Source organism: Dasypus novemcinctus, chromosome 20 (assembly GCF_030445035.2).
Source record: "Dasypus novemcinctus isolate mDasNov1 chromosome 20, mDasNov1.1.hap2, whole genome shotgun sequence".
Classification (NCBI taxonomy): Eukaryota; Metazoa; Chordata; class Mammalia; order Cingulata; family Dasypodidae; genus Dasypus; species Dasypus novemcinctus.
In genome coordinates, this window is record NC_080692.1 from 28461927 (window position 1) to 28472643 (window position 10717).

General features: G+C 38.2%; 1 pseudogene; it reads left to right on the forward strand.

The window, feature by feature from the left end:
* Window positions 1-506: 506 nt before the first annotated feature.
* LOC101442706 (protein archease pseudogene) lies at window positions 507-1033 on the forward strand (annotated as a pseudogene).
* Window positions 1034-10717: the final 9684 nt, after the last annotated feature.

Here is a 10717-nt window from a genome sequence, read left to right on the forward strand (position 1 = left end):
TCCTATTTCTCTACCTCTTCTCCAGCACTTACTATTGTCTGTTTTTTTAATAATGACCATTCTATGTGGTGTTAAATGATATCTCATTGTTGTTTTAATTTGCATTTCCCTAAGAGCTAGTGATAAGGAACATTTTTTGTGTCCTTTTTGGCGATTTGTATTTCCTCTTTGGAGAAATGTCTATTTAAATCTTTTGCCCATTTTTAAATTTGATTGCTTGCTCTCTTATTGTTGAGTTGTATGATCTCTTTATACAGGACAGAAATCATACCCTTATCGGATAAGTGGTTTCCAAATATTTTCTCCTATCGACTGGGCTGCCTTTTCATCTTCTTGATGAAGTTCTTTGAATCACAGAAATGTTTAAGTTTAAGGAGGTCCCATTTATCCATGTTTTCTTTTGTTGCTCATGCTTTTGGTGTAAGGTTTAAGACTCCTCCACCTACCACCAGGTCTTGAAGATGTTTCCCTACATTTTTTTAGGAGCTTTGGGGGTTGCTAAAATCATGGTGCAGCCTGAGGAAGATGTGAGAGACCAATCTGAATGAGGAGTAAAAGGCAGTCAAGGCCAAGTAGCTTCTAGTGAATCGGAAGTACAAGTATTTGGATCATACAGCTGATGTTCAATTACACACATGGAGAGATACCCTGGAGGAAGCATTTGAGCAATGTGCAATGGCCATGTTTGTTTACATGACAGATGCTGGGTCTGTTGAGCCCCTTCAAACAGTAGAAGTAGAAACCCAAGGAGATGACTTACAGTCTTTTCTGTTCCACTTTTTGGATGAGTAGCTTTATAAATTCAGTGCTGATGAGTTCTTTATACCCCAGGAAGTGAAAGTACTCAGTGTTGATCAAAGAAATTTCAAATTACAGTCAATTGGGTGGGGAGTAGAGTTCTCATTGTCCAAGCAATGAGACAATTTGGGACACTTTGGTCCCCCAGGGGACCAAAGTCAAGGCAATAACATATTCAGCAACGCAGGTCTATAGTGAAGAGAAGCCAGAAGTTTTTGTGATCATGGACATTTAAGATACAAAGAAAAGACTCCTATGAAGAACTATTTCCCTTCCTTTTGGGAGAAGACCATGATTTAACTTCTACATTACTGTTGACATATGGAAACTTGCAAAACAGAAATTTTTTGACTTAACAGTGCAGCTTTCAGAGACAGACAATCAGGGCACAGATGTGGTCTGTATTACTCAAATACTCAAACTTTAAAGACTTCTTCAGGTGGTAATTATGGTCCCTTATTTATTAATTTCCTGCTATGGCAGCAGGTTCCTCACATCCTTGTAATGGAAATCGAACCCTCCAGCCTAATCCCAAAAGGGATCACTGCTGTAAGCAGCAGCCCAGGAGACTCCTTATCCCTGTGGGAACCAGCCCCAGGACCCAGGTCTGACTGCCAGCACTCGAGCGTCAGCCTGCTCCTCTGAAGCCTCTACCAAATCCAGTTTGAGAAAAAGAATAACTTGAGAAAAAACATTTCTACACCTAGAAATTTCCTTTTCAAGTCAATTAAGACAGATCAATTTTCTATATGGGCATTAAAAGAAATTGATATGAGACAAAAAAAAAAAAAAAAGCGGGTGAAAAGGCAGCTGACTCAATGGCTGGAAAATGGTTGGAAATCACAAGTCCGATAAAGATTTTTGGTTATTTTTCTTTTAGAAACCACTTATTAAGCAGCAACAGTGAGCGCTACAGTGGACAGAGGCGGGGCAGTTTCACCGAGGCCTCCGCCCCTAAACCGCATGTCCCATCCCTCCCAAGTTCCGCCCCAAGTTCGCAGAAGCCCAGCCAGGGAGGTGCCCTGCATCCCGTTCATGCGACCCTCCACCGCCCGGGCAGCCCTGCCCTAAAGTTTTACTATTTCCACAGGGAGTCTCAACTCTTGCCCGCTCTCAGAAAAGCTCTCTCCTCGCCAGATAATGGTAGTTCCAGTGGGGCCAACATGTGATGAATATGCCCAAAAGGTACGGCAAGAATTCCATGAGGCTAAATTTCTGGCAGACATTGAACGGGATCCAGGTTGCACATTGAATAAGAAGATCGGAAATGCACAGTTGGCACAATATAACTTCATCCTAGTTGTTGGTGAAAAAGAGAAAACCAGTGAAAAAGAGAAAACCAGTGGCACTGTTAATATCCGTACAAGGGACAATAAGGTACATGGAGAGCGACCTGTTTCTGAAACCACTGAGCGGTTGCAGCAGCTCAAGCAGTCCTGCAGCAAACAAGCAGAGGAAGAATTTTAACAAAGATGGATTGGCGCAATGGAAAACGGTGAGCCTGTAACATTAAACTCGGAAGAACCTCAATTCCACCGACCTTGGAACAGTTGGGCAGAGTCTGCATAGAAGACTGCAGGATAAAACTTTATTGACCTAGACAGGTTTTGGATAATGTGTATTTGAAGGAGTTAATTAAATAAGACCCATTAAAATTATTTTATTCCTTAAATATCTGAACACTGGAAATAAATCATGAGGAATACTTTAGTGTAATGTGGAAGAACTTTTTTGTAAATTTAATGTGGCTGAAAAAGAAAATTTTTCCAATTAGATTAAGATGAAAGACATGAGAATTGGATTATGTTGAAAAAATAAAAACTTTCTTTCAAAAAAAAAAAGTCTTCCTCTTCCCTCCTGGCAGCCCTTACTTCAGCCCTTTTCCTCGAGCTGTCAGGGGATGGGGCGCCCCTTGCAAATAACACCCCCCTTTTCTGCCCTAACTCACTGACTAAGGCCCAACAAGATTAAAACGCACACTTCCACAATTCTGCCGAAAGCCCAGTTCTGTCACCCAGCAGGAGAGGCAACAAAGCATCCTGATCCAGGATACAGCCCCGCCTGAACTTCCAGGAAGCTTTCTCTGCCTTCACAGCCCGATAAGGGTTTAATATCCATTATATATAAAGAGATGTTACAACTCAACAATAAAAAGACAAATGGCCCAATTAAAAAATGGGCAAAAGGCTTGAATAGACATTTGTCCAAAGAAGAAATACAAATAGTAAAAAAACACATGGGGGCAATGGACTTGGCCCAGTGGTTAGGGCGTCCATCTACCACAGGGGAGGTCTGTGGTTCAAACCCCGGGCCTCCTTGACCGGTGTGGAGCTGGCCCATGCGCAGTGCTGATGCAGGCAAGGAGTGCCGTGCCACGCAGGGGTGTCCCCCGCGTCGGGGAGCCCCACGCTCAAGGAGTGCACCCGTAAGGAGAGCCGCCCAGCGCGAAAGAAAGTGCAACCTGCCCAGGAATGGCACCGCACACACGGAGAGCTGACACAACAAGATGACGCAACAAAAAAAAGAAACACAGATTCCGGTGCTGCCAACAACAGAAGCAGACAAAGAAGATGCAGCAAATAGACACAGAGAACAGACAACCGGGGTGGAGGGGGAAGGGGAGAGAAATAAATAAATAAATCTTTAAAAAAATAAAATAAAAAATAATACTAGGGTGGGTTGGGGGAAAATACACCAAATGTAAATGTAAGATAAGGACTATAATTAGTAGTAAGATTATGACAATATTCTTTCATAATTTGTAACAAACATCTCACAACAATGCAAGGTATTGTTGGGGGGTTGAAGTATGGGATCCCTGTATGATGTTATGCATGTTTGCTTGGTAAGCTCACAACTTTTACTATACACTTAATTGTTTATGTATGTTCATATATAAATGATATCAAGGTAATAATAGGGTTGGTTGGGGAAAAATACTTTGGTTAGTAGTAATACTTTGACAATGCTCTTTAATCATTAGTTAAAAAGGTTTAACAACAATACAAGTTATTGGTGGTAGGGTGAGTTATGAGAGTCCTGCATGATGTTATATGTTTGTTTTATAAGCTCACAACTATTGTTATACATTTATTGTTTATGTATGTTTATGTATGAATGATATACTTGAATAAATTAATATTTTACAAATTTTTAAAAATACATCATAAGCATATAACAGCAGAATTGAGGAAGCAAAAGAAAGGATCATGGGAAGCGGACTTGGCTCAATGGGTAGAGTGTCTGCCTACCACATGGGAGGTCCAGGGTTCAAACCCAGGCCTCCTAACCCATGTGGTGAGCTGGCCCACATGCAGTGCTGATGCATGTAAGGAGTGCTGTGCCACTCAGGCGTGCCCCCCAGGTAAGGGAGCCCCACGTACAAGGAGTGTGCCCTGTAAGGAGAGCACAGGGTGATTAAACTTCCCAATCAAAAGGCACAGACTGGCAGAAAGTATACACAAATAGGAGCCATCTATAAGCTGTCTACAAGAGACTCACCTTAGACCTAAGAACTCCAATAGACTGAAAGTGAAAAGCTGGAAAAAAAGATATCCCATCCATGCAGTAACCAAAAAAAAAATAGACTTTAAAAGGAAAACTACTATTAGAGACAAGGAAGGACATTATATATTACTAAAAGGGGCAATTCACCAAGAAGATATAACAATAATAAATGTATTTGCACCTACCCAGGGTGCCCCAAGATACATGAGGCAAACACTGGCAAAGCTGAAGAGGGAAATAGCTGTCTCTACAATAACAGTAGAAGACTTCAATACACCACTCTAAGTATTGACCAGAACATCTGGACAGAGGATCAATAAACAATCAAAAAGCTTGAATAACATGATAAATGGACTAAGCCTAATAGATATATATAGAACATTGCACCCCAAAACAGCAGGATACACATTCTTCTCAAGTGTTCATGGATCTTTCTCCAGGATAGACCATATGTTGCATCACAAAGCAGATCTCAACAAATTTAACAAGATTAAAATTATACAAAGAATTACTCAATCATAACCGAATAAAGTTGGAAATCAAAAAGAGGCAGAAAAAGGGAGAATTCACAAATATATAGAGACTAAACAAGAGAGCCCCATCTATCAGCCCTATGGGATAACAGCCCATCTCAATTAGAGGTGGAGTAGACATCACCATTCCAGAATTCTCAGGATTGGGGAGTGAACTATGGACTAAAGTAGACTTACATTCTACTATTGGCTTACTGTGATTCTAGTAATAAAAGAAATTATATCATTGATGTGCAGGCAGGGGCCACCGGAAGTTCTGGGGTAAGGGAGAGGGAAAAACGGGTGTAATACAGGGGCATTTTTGAAACTTGGGAATTGTCCTGAATGACACTGCAACAAGAGATGCATTTTATATATATATACCATTATATATCTTGCCATAACCTACAGAATTGGGTGGGAGAGACTGTAAACTACAATGTAAACTTTAATCTATGCTTAGTGGCAGTGCTCTAAAATGTGTTCATCAATTGTAACAAATGTGCCTCACTAAAGAAAGATGTTGTTAATGTGGGAAAATGTTGGAGGTATGGGGAGCTGGACATATAGGAATCATCTATATTTCTTTATGTGATATTTGTATAACCTAAGTATCTTTTTAAAAAATTTAAAAATAGAAAAAAACTGCAAAATGTAGGAATTGGGGGAAATTTTCTCAAAATGATAAAGGCCATATATAAAAAACCCATAGCTAACATTGCACTCAATGGTGAAAGACTGAAAGCTTTGCTATTGAGATCAGGGACAAGACAAGGATGCCAACTGTCACCACCTTTGCTCAGTATAGTTCTAGAAGTTCTAGCTAGAGAAATCAGATGAGAAAAATAAATAAATGGCATCAAAATCAGAAAGGAAGAAGCAAAACTTTTGCTATTAACAAATGATATGATGCTATACCTAGAAAGTCCCAAAAAGTCTACCAAAAAAAGGTGTCAGAGCTATGATTTCAGCAGAGTGGTAGGATACAAGATCAATGCACAAAAATCCATGGTGTTCCTCTACTCTAGTAATGTACAATCTGAAGAGGAAGTGAGAAAAAAATTCCATTTACAATAGCAACTAAAAGAATCAAATATTTAGGAATAAACTTAACCAAGGGTGTAAAGCACCTGTATTCAGAAAACTACAATACACTGTTAAAATAAATTTTTAAAAAACCTAAATTATTAGAAGAACATTCCATGCTCATGGATTTGAAGACAAAATACCAGTAAGATGTCAATTCTATCCAGATTGATATATGGATTCAATGCAACTCTCAAAAAAATTCCACCAGCATTTTTTAAATAAATGGAAAATAAAATTATAAAATTTATTTGGAAGGGAATGGGTCCCAAATAGCCAGAAACATCTTAAAAAGGTAAAGCAAAGTTGGAGGACTCTCATTTCCAGACTTTAAATCATATTACCTAGCTACAGTGATTAAAAAAAAAAAAAAGAAAAGAAAAGAAAAGAAACAGCATGGTACTGGCATAAAGATAGACACATAGACCAATGGAACTGAATTAATGGTTCAGATAGAAATAGACCCTTAAATCTATGGTCAAGAGATTTTTTTACCGACTCCCCCCCAAGATGACTACCTCATCTGTCTGCTATTGTCTGCTCATCTTCCCTGGGAGACACCAGGAACCAAACCTGGGGCCTCCCACAAGGGAGGCAGGCACCCAATTGCTTGAGCCACATCCATTCCCCAAGAGATTTTTGGCAAACCTGCCAAACCCACCCAGCTGGGTAAGAACAGTCTATTCAACAAATAGTGCTGGAAGAACTGGATATCGATAACCAAAAGAAAGAAAGAGGACCTCATCTCATACCTTATATAAAAATTAACTCAAAATGTATCAAAGACTTAAATATAAAAGATAGAACCATAAAATTCCTAGAAGAAAATGTAGGAAAATATCTTCAAGACCTGATGTTAGGTGGTGCATTCTTTAATTTTTTTCCTCTACATCTTTCTCTCTTTTTTTTGTCTTTTTTTTTAATATTACATTAAAAAAATATGAGGTCCCCATATACCCCCCACCCCGCTCACCCCACTCCTCCCCCCATAACAACAATCTCCTCCATCATCATGAGACATTCATTGCATTTGGTGAATACCTCTCTGAGCACCGCTGCACCTCATGGTCAATGGTCCACATCATAGCCTACACTCTCCCACGTTCCACCCAGTGGGCCATGGGTGGTGCATTCTTAAACCTTATATCAAAAGTATGAACAATGAAAGAAAACATGGATAAATGGGACCTCCTCAAACTTAAACACTTTTGTGACAAAGGATTTTGTAAGGAATGTGAAAAGACAGCCCACTAAATGGGAGAAAATATTTGGAAACCACATATCCAATAAAGGTTTGACATCCATTCTATATAAAGGGATCATAAAATTCAACAATGAAAGATCAAGCAATCCAATTTAAAATGAGCAAAATACTTAAATAGACATCTCTCTAAAGAGGAAATAGAAATGACCAAAAAGCACATGAAAAAAAAGTTCAACATCACTAGCTATTGGGGAAATGCAAATCAAAAAGACAATGAGATGTCATTTCTCACCACATAGAATGACCATTAATAAAAAAAACAGAAAACAATAAGTGATGGAGCGGATGTGGAAAAATAAGAACACTCCTTCACTGCTGGTAGGAAATTAAAATGGTGCAACCTCTGTGGAAGACAGTTTGTCAGTTCTGCAGGAAGCTAAATATAGAACTGCCATATGATCCAGCAATTTCTCTACTTGGGCTACATCCAGAAGAACTGAAAACTGACACAAACAGACATCTGCACCAATATTCATAGCAGCATTATTCACAATTGCCAAAAGATGGAAACAACCCAAGTGTCCATCACCCAAGGAATGGATAAACAAAATGTGGTATATACATATGATGGAGTACTGCACTGCAATAAGAAGAAATTAAATCAGGACACATATGATAACATGGATGAATCTTGAATACACTATGCTAAGTGGGGTAAGCCAGACACAAAAGTACAAATATTGCATGGTATCGCTAATTAAACTAAATACAAAGAATAAATGATACAGTTAAAATCTAGAGTATAGGTTATTAGGAGAGAAGAGGAGGGCTGTGAAGGAGTACTGATGCTTAATGTATGTAGAAGTTTTAATTAACTTGACTGTAAATGTGTGGAAATGGATTGAACTGATGGTAATACATTATAATGAGTAGCAGCTGGTTTATTAATGGGATTGTGGCTGAAAAGGGTAGTCTAGGGAAATAAATGTCAATTGAAAGAGAATAATCTAGGGACCGAATAACACAGTGAACCCAGAGGCAGGTGAGAATTGTGGATTAACCACAATTTTAGTACAAATACTAAAAATGTCCTTTTGTGAACTAGAAGAGATATTTATCACTAATGCAGGGTGGTGAAGCATGGGAAAAAAAACAAATAATGTAACCTATGGACTATACTTAACAGCAATACTGTAATATTCTTGCATCAATACCAAAGATGTACTGTTAATAATAGGCATGTATGGAAAAAAAGATGCCAAATGTCTACTATGACCCACAGATAGTGGTAATAGTCTTGATATTATCTCATAATCTATAACAAATGTTCCACAACAGTATGGTGTGTTGGTGAAGGGTTATTGTAAGAGAATTCTACACATGTGTATGATTGTTTTGTAAGTTCACAACTTCTGTTATACAAGTGTTTTTTAAAAGAATGAGGACCCTTACCTCACACCATATTTTTTAAAAAATCAACTCAAAATGGATCAAAATATTACTCTAAGAGCTAGAACTTTCAAACTTCTGGAAGAAAATGTAGGGAAGCATCTTCAGGACCTTGTGTTAGGCAATGGGTACTTAGACTTTACACCCAAAGCACAAGAAATGAGTGAAAAAAATAGATAAATGGGAACTCATCAAATTAAAATGTTTTTCCTCAAAGGACTTTATCAGGAACATAAAATTACCATATACACAGTGGAAGAAATTATTTGGAAACTACATACCCAATAAAGGTTCAATATTCAGAATATATAAAGAAATCCTTCATCCTAACAACAAAAAGACAGACAATACCATTTTTAAATGGGCAAAAGACTTGAACAGATACCTCTCCAAAGAATATATACAAATGGCCAGAAAGCACATAAAAAGATGTTCAACATCATTAGGCATCAGGGAAATGCAAATCAAAATCACAATGAGATATCATTTCACACCTATTGGGATGCCCACTATTAAAAAGTTGAAAAATTACAAGTGTTGGAGAGATATGAACACTTATTCACTGTTGGTGGGAATGTAGTCTGGTATAGCCACTGTGGAGGACTGTTTGGAGTTACTAAAGAAGTTGAATATAGACTTGCCAAGTTACCTGGCAATATCACTACCAGCTATATATCCAAAACAACTGAGAGCAGTGACACGAGCAGACATCTGCACACCAATGTTCACAGTGGCCTTATTCATGATTGCCAAAAGTTGGAAACAATGCAGGTGTCTATCAACTGAAGAATGGATAAACAGATTGTAGCGTATACACACGATGGAATATTATGTAGCTGTAAAAAGAACTGAAGTCACGAATCATATGACAACATGGATTAACCCAGAGGACATTATGTTGAGTGAAGCAAGCCAGACACAAAAGGACAATTACTTTATGATTGTACTGTTATGAACTAAACATAGTGTGTAAACACATGGGCTTAATAGCTAGAATATAGGTCACTGAAAAATAGAATCAAGGTAGTGAATGGAATGCTAAGGGTTAATCTGTGTAGAATTGGTAAAAAGGTCATTTGTAAATCTTTGGAAATAGAAAATGTGAAAGTACAGCATGTGTTTATGACTAGCACTTCTATTATATGGTATGACAGTAATATGTATATTACTAGAAGTAAAGCTAAAAAATGTAACATAGGTCTGTATAAGAGTGAAACCTCATATGAAATACAAATATAGATAATATTGAATACGTAAGACTGTTTTTACAAAATATAAATACAAATAATGGGGAGCAGATGTGGCTCAAGCAATTGAGTGTCCACCTCCCACATGGAATGTCCTGGGTTCAGTTCCCTGTGCCTTCAAAAGAAGATGAGCAGATGCAACGAGCTGAAACAACAAACAGATGCAACAAGCATGGAGTGGGTGTGGTTCAAGTGGTGGGCACCCACTTCCCACATGGAAAGTACTGGGTTCAGTTCCCAGTGCTTCCGAAAGAAGATGAGCGGACACAACAAATGGATCCAACAAGCATACAATGAGCAGACACAGCAATCAGACACAGCAAAAAGACAACGAGCACAAAGAGCAAGCAGAAACAATGAGCAGAGAGATAAGGGAGCCATCTCAGAGGGAGGGGAATACAAATAAACTGGAAAGATGGAAACAGAATAGCAGCTATGTTTATTCCCCTGTATGTATGCAGGGGAAGCATAGAGAGATTGAAAGGTGATGAGTTTGTTTGTCTGTTTTATTATTATTATTATTATTGGAATAATGAATATGTTCAAACAATGATTGAAATAATGAATGCACAACTAAGCGATTATACCAAATACCACCGATTGTACACTATGGATGGATTTATACTTTATTAATATGTACCAATAGAATTGATTTATTTTTAAAAAAACACAATGAGATACCATTTCACACCCACTAGAATGCCTGCTATTGGGGGAAAAAAGCAGAAAATAACAAGTTTTGGAGAGAATGATGAGAGATAGGACACTCATTCATTGCTGGTGACAATGTAAAATGACGCAGATGCAAATAACACAGTGAACCCAGAGGCGGTTGAGAAATGTGGTTAAGGGTACAAATGTAAGAGAGTCCTTCTGTGAGCTAGAGCAGATTCCATCACTATTGCAGTGTGATG